This window comes from Carassius gibelio, chromosome A8, assembly GCF_023724105.1.
Source record: "Carassius gibelio isolate Cgi1373 ecotype wild population from Czech Republic chromosome A8, carGib1.2-hapl.c, whole genome shotgun sequence".
Classification (NCBI taxonomy): Eukaryota; Metazoa; Chordata; class Actinopteri; order Cypriniformes; family Cyprinidae; genus Carassius; species Carassius gibelio.
This window is the reverse complement of record NC_068378.1, coordinates 11,493,537-11,500,666: the sequence shown is the minus strand read 5'-3', so window position 1 is coordinate 11,500,666 and position 7,130 is coordinate 11,493,537.

Sequence of the window (7,130 nt, the reverse complement as noted above, 5' to 3'; positions counted from 1 at the left end):
ATTCATTTTGGCGTCACTTTGACAGCGAATAACTTTACATCTGCGGCGTTTAAAGACTCTGTTTGTCCATTATTTATTTCTAAAGATACACGACAATATATAAAGGGCTCCATTACCTTCTATGTTACATTATGGCCCCGTATAAACAGTTTTTGTAAAAAATAGGCTAACGATTGCGTCATAACCACTCGGCTCTCTGTCGCATTACCGTACAGACAGGAGGAGAAGCTCGCAGGCAATTAACTTAATATGGCGTGCTGGCGTTACATTTTAAAATACTATACAAAATAATTAATCAGAATACTTACTCCTGCTCACTCACGACAAAGAACTCCCCGCTCAAGCTCGCCGTCTCTGCAAGATTAACGATGGCAGTTTGCACGCACAGCCACTTAGAAGATTTACATCTGGCAGACAGGTTGCTGAAGTCGTCAAGCTTCGTTTGAGTCTGCGCGTCAGAAACGGAAGTGCTAAAAAACGCTAAAACTGGGCTTCATTCGTCTCAATTGAGTTCCAATGGGGTCGCTGTGTCCATTTCTTTTACTGTCTATGGTCGCTCGCTGGGTGAGGAAAGTGAGTCGTTCGCTGCGTGACTCGTGAGGAAAGTGAGTCGTTCGCTGCGCAAAGTGAGTCGCCGGCTGTGTGAGGTAAGTGAGTCGTTCGCTGCGTGAGGAAAGTGAGTTGTTCGCTGATTGGCTTATAAGTAAACAATCCCCCACGTGGGGTGCATTCTTGTGATTGGCTAAAACAAGGGAGATATCTGATTGGTTGCAGATCATTCCCGGTTTAAAAAAAGGCATTTGTGTGTCGAGCCAAGTCAAGGGAGTCTCAAAATTCACACACAAATGCAGTGAAGTTCACAGACCGCAAGCAGTTTGTAAATCAAGATATATGTGTGTGTGCATCAGAAATACATTTGTGAATCTTGTCCTGTGCATTTGTGAATCTTGAGTGCATTTGTAAATGTTGTTTGCATTTCTAAATTGTGTGTGTATTTCTGAATTTTGTGTGCATTTCTGAATTTTGTATGCATTTGTGAATCTTCTGTGCTTTTTAAATTTTGTGTGTGCATTTGTGAATTTTGTGTGCATTTGTGTATCCTGTGTGTGTATTTATGAATTATGTGTGTGCATGTATGAATCCTATGTGTGCATATGTGACTGTAGTGTGTGCATTTATCTTTATTGAGACTCTTCTGGCTCCATACAATAGAGCCTGGAAAAACGGTTCCCTCGAGCTTTCAATTCACGCTTTAATTACTCTTAATTAATCACAAATGTACTAGAATATTAGCTATCAAAAGTGCAGTACTGCTTTTCAACTGACACTAAATATTCAGAATGTGATCATACAGACTGGAAAGGAGACGAAAGAAGAAAATTAGCTCAAAAATGTATCATACACGCATGAATAAATTGCATACGATGACGAATAACATGTGCAATCACTGGAGCATGAAATCTCCTCTTTAAAATCCCACATAATTAGGAGTGCTGACAAGGTGCTCCTTTGTCCATGCAATGAAATTCAATTAAAATAACGGAAAGAAAGGTGTAGGAGATGTGCAGACACTTCAAAACCTCAGTCTGAGGATGAAATAGAATGTTTTTAAAGGTGTCTGTTATCGTACGGATGCACCTGGCTTGGAATACTGGCAGCATTTCGCAATTTGTCACAGAATTAGTGGAAAAGCAAAACTCCCAACTTTTATAAGCAAAGTGGACAAAATGCTTTCAAAGTGCATAGAGAGAGAGAGAGAGAGAAGGGAACAGTCTCTGATTGTGTGAACCTGAAAGGACTGAATTTGTTTGTGGCCACTCTGTGCGAAACAACAGAGATATTCTGTGTCAGCTGATGCATAAAACAGACAGAGAAACTGGTCAGAATATTATCATTTAAAACCAAAAGAGCCTTTGAGGTGTCCGCTGATACACAATGGAGCCGTAGTGTGTCAGATACTGACCCGCGATATCAAATATTCATGTAGTCATCATTCCAGCGAGCTTCATTTCCAGTGTTGTTTGGTTAGTAATCTTGGAATAGAGTTGTGCAGTAATAAATCATGTAGTGTATTGGTTGCTGTTGTGATTGCCTGTGGAAATCAACACACTTATATTTTATAAGGCAGCAATAGTTTAAACCTGATGCTAAAATAAAGAACTACAGGTGCTTTACGAAGGTTCATGAATGCTAAACACTGATATGCGGTTGATTCTGTCTTCTTTATAGACTCTCTTTAGCATTCATCAAAGGTCTCTGATGGCAAACTGTCTGGCTTTCCTCTCCATCAAACAAGTAGATTAATGACTTCAGTTTAAATGCATGACTGTTCTGACCTATTGCTCTTCACCAGACAGCCATCAATAAAATGTGTGTGTCAGTAAGTGAGTAGTTACCAAACACCAAGATTATAGCACGTAAAAACACATTATTGTGATCTCAGATTAAGAACATATTTTGTCTTGGGCTGGTGGGATCTGTTTATTATAGTTATAGCTGTGGAGGATTCCTGTAGAGATACTGCAGAAACATCAGTGGCTTACACACACCTAGTGACGTTTGTACACTTTAATGCATAGCATTGGAGACATTAATAAGGCCACATAAATATTTAGTATTCATGTTTGGAAAGGCCCATAACTGCATATTCTACAAACAGAAACTGATTCTCCCGTACATTAGTTTGGAACTATTTTCTTTGGTGTGACAAAAATAGGTGGTAATACTGTCTAAAATATGAGTTACATAAAATTTGATGTAAAACAATATAACAATGTTCTAGCTTAAGTAATATTGCTTAATGTATCAATTTATGAAGTCATTTGCAATGTCTCTTTAATACTTTCAACTGCTACAGTTTTAGATCTTTTTGGGAGTTTATCTCAATAAATTTTGATATGTGCAATTAAATAAATAGTGAATATGTAATAAAGTAGGTCTAAATTGTAATCGATAACAAATCAAAAGGTAGTAATATATACACTTAAGCGACTGATATGCACTTTAAAGTATACTAATATGTACCATTTAGGGGTAAATAAGGTAGAAAGATGTATTTTTTTGCTTTTGAACTCTAGAATACTGCCCCATTGACAGATTTGTGCCTTGAAAATTGTGATATTTATTTACTGTTGTAGGTTGTCTGTACTTCCAAGTATTCCTAATCGATCCAGTTCACTGACCTTTCTAGAACATGTTCTATCAAAGGGAAAGCTAAAGAATGTGTGTTATGATATACTTGAATTGAATGGGACATAGTATACCATAAGATTTATTCTGGCACAAGTCTGCTCACTCTGTTCCAGCAGGACTTAATGTGTTATTCCGTTTAATTCAGAGTTCAATACATCTACAACTCCCCTTACCTCTGACCCCTAGCCCACCAGTTTGTGCAAGTGTTTGTGTGTGTGCTGAGATGACGTTATAGCTGTGCATCGAGTTGATGATTTATGTGCAGGCTACAACCTCTCCTGCAAAAACACAGGCAGACAGCAGCTTTAGGAAACCTTTCTATAGGGGAATGTGTTTATTTGTGTGTGTGTGTGTGTCTGTGTGTGTCCATGTACACGCAAGCAAAAACAAATGTTTGTTTGGATGGAACTTCATTTGACTGGAGTGTGTACATGCATGGAGTAATCTCTAAATTGTGCTGACAGACAAACTGACTGAAAAAAAATTATATGCAATGCAAATACAGCCAATATATGCACTGCAAAGCATTTTTTTTTTGATAGTCTTGATATCTAAAATATCTACAGTATGCATTCCAAAAAAAAAAGATACATTTATAAAACTGTGTTTGTGTGAGTATAGTAGCAAGATGTGCTTAACAGTGAGTGATGCCCCATTTAGTACTGTCAATTTTTATATTTCATTTCCTATAGTCTTTTATTAGTCATGCAGATTATTGGTGCTTATCAAAAGTTCATACTCCATGGTAAGGTCTATCATATCAAAAGTTCCTTACAGTTAACCTAAGTCATAGCACAGCTTTCTGGGCCTTTTAAAACTTGTCAGTTGACCAGTTGTCCTTTAGTTTGGAGTCCTTTCCAAGCTGCACTATTTTATTTCCACAATAATCATGCACCAAAGTCCCTGTCATCTGCATGCCAAACCATGTCTTATTGTTTCTCATGGTCACACAGCTGGTTTTATTTACTTATGAGCTGGATGGAAAACCATAACACCTGAACTATTCACATGATTCACAATGCCATTTCTGCACGTGTCTTTGAGGTACACTATCACTAAAAAGTTCAGGGACAGGAAGATATTCAGTGTTTTGTCTGTTATGTCCACCAATGATGCATTTATTTGATCAAAAACACAGTAAATTTGTAATATTGTGAAATTGTATTACAATTTAAAAGAACTGTTATCTATTTTAAAATGGCATTTATTCCTGTGATGGCAAAGTTTAATTTTCAGCAGACATTACTGAAGTCTCCAGTGTCCCATGATCTTTTAGAAATCATTGCAATATTATTTGCCACTCAAGAAACATTTCTTATTATCAGCATTGAAAACAGTGTGCTGAATTTTTTTTTTTACTAAAACTTTAACTATGATGTGAAAGAATCTTAAATGTTCAACAGAAGACATTGCTTACCGACCACATAGCTGATTTATGAGGCTGAGATGAATAATCAAGAAATGCTATACAGTGTGTAGCAAAGTATAACAACATTTTACTGTAACATTTAAGCATTGTCTAGTTTTAATGAATATTCATATGTTTACAGCAAGAATGTTCTTTTACAGTATGTGTATTCAAAACCCTCATAATGTATTAGACCTTGCAGTGACCTCTTTTGATCCAGGTTTGCTGGATAGCAGAGCATGGGGTGTCTTTCAAAGGAAAAAGCCAGTTTGAGTCTGTCGGAGGTGATGGATACCAGCGGTGGAAAGTGTAGAGCTGACTGCATGAAGGTGAATGAATGTCTTTATATAGCTGCTCTTCAATTTGAGCCTCACACTCACAAGAGAAATGTGTGTGAGAAGCTGATGCCATTATGAATTGAGATCATTTTTCTTAGACTGCTGTGTGATGTCCTCAAATCCAACATTTAGTGCTTTCTTAGGTGAAATATGTTTCATTGTAACCAACTGAGAGTTTTAATTGTGGCGGGCAGTGTTTCAGAGCACAGTTTTGTCAATATTTACTCACCCTCGTGTTGTTCCAAATCTGTATGACTTTCTGTCTTCTGAAAAATATTTAAATGGACATTTAGAAACCCATTGACTGGGTGAACTATAATAGACCTTTAAGCGTCATTGCCAACTCCTCAATATACATCCAAGGCTAAATAACAAGTCTCCACATAAGTTCATCACTCAGTTTCTCACTCCTCAACATACACAAACACAAAAACAAACACTCAGTTCCTGAATCAATCATACATAAAGGTCAGTTACAGTATGGTCATCACTAATGGGGTCCTAATGGAGAATAGCGCATGAAAGATGAGACCTTTACACAAAGGAAGTAGATGCATACTTCAAAACATTTTAACCTTGGACAAACTGTGCAATCAATACTGTATATCCCTGTGCTCTCATTCGTCTATCAATCCATCCATTCTGCAGAGATATCAGAGCATTACCGCAGAATTAAAACAGACAGATTGAAGGGGAAATGAACAACCAAGCTGCTATGTTACTGTACAATAGAGTTAACATCATCTCCTTCCCAAAAGTGCAATATATTTGATGTTAAAGATGCTTGGTAACGAGAGATACAAGGACCAACAATGTTTTCCTTGTAAAAAATAAATAAATAAATAAATTGAGTACCTATAGAGTAGTACTTCATCCTTCATAACTCCAAAAACTCTTTAGTTTTATTATATTCATAAGAGAAAGATAGTCTGTACCGAGGCGTGACGTGTGGGCGGAGCTAAAGAATCACGAGCGCCAGCCCAGTAGGCTTTTGTGTTGAGAGCATGTGGAAACTGTGACATTACCGTGAGGAAAAAAACCATCATCCAAAACAAACCATGGCTTACAGTCAGATTCAGCCGTTTATTTATGATCCAGAATCAGATCAAGAGGATGAAACTGAACGAGAGCAGCAGCAGCAACGACTCGCTCCGGACGGGGCTCGAACCCGGGTCTCCGGCATGGGAGGGAATGCACTAACAAGGAGGCAGAGATATTTTAAGCAGTTTTACTCACCGCCTGCGGTTCCAACACACGATCGTGACCCTTTTTCGTTGGGATTGCATCATCCTTAAAAAATAAACGATACGCAAATCCGGCGTCAAACTGGGCCTTGTTTGTAAAACAAGCATCTTCGATATGCAGGGAACAGACAAAAACACTCGCACAACTCCGTTGATGCTCTGTAAAAATAAACTCCATCCACTGGTCCCTTAATGCTGTTTCTCTTTTGGTAATCTGTGCAGGGTTGTCTTGCCCTGGCAACCAAAAACACACTTCTTTTGTGACTTTTCGCGACGCTCTTGCTCTGATCAGTGAAATGACTGTGCTCAGCCTCGCTATACGGGAGCGCGCGCTCTTCCGGCAGATGCGCCCTTATAAGGAAATTCCGCTCCATCTAACGTCACACAGAGCCATACTCGAAAAAAACTTTCCGAAACTTGTGACAAACCGGAAGGAGTATTTTTAGAACAAAAATATTCCTTCAAACATACAACTTAATTTTTGAAACTTTTTCCATGTTTAGCATGGGAATCCAACTCTTTAACAGTGTAAAAAACTCAGTATGCATGAAATAGCATTTAACCCCCCCTTAAGTGTAGATTAATACACTTTTTAATAGTCAAATAAATAGTTTTAAAAGTACATTTAAAACCATAGTAAATGGTTTAAAACCTTTTTTTTTCCATTCTTTAAAGGAACAGTTCACTTCCAAAACAAAAATTAACAGATAATGTACTCACCCCCTTGTCATCCAAGATGTTTTTTGAGGAAAACATTTCAGGTTTTTTATGGTTCAAGAAAGTAAGGGTAGGTCTAAAAACTTCCATCTAATTTTCTCCTCCAACTTCAAAAACACTCTTTACGAAAAATGGTAAAACAGCAATGTAGGATGATTCCCACCTGGTGTGGGACCTGCAACAGAATTTTCGGCCTTTGGAGAGGTATGTGGAGGACTTCCTGAAATCTTT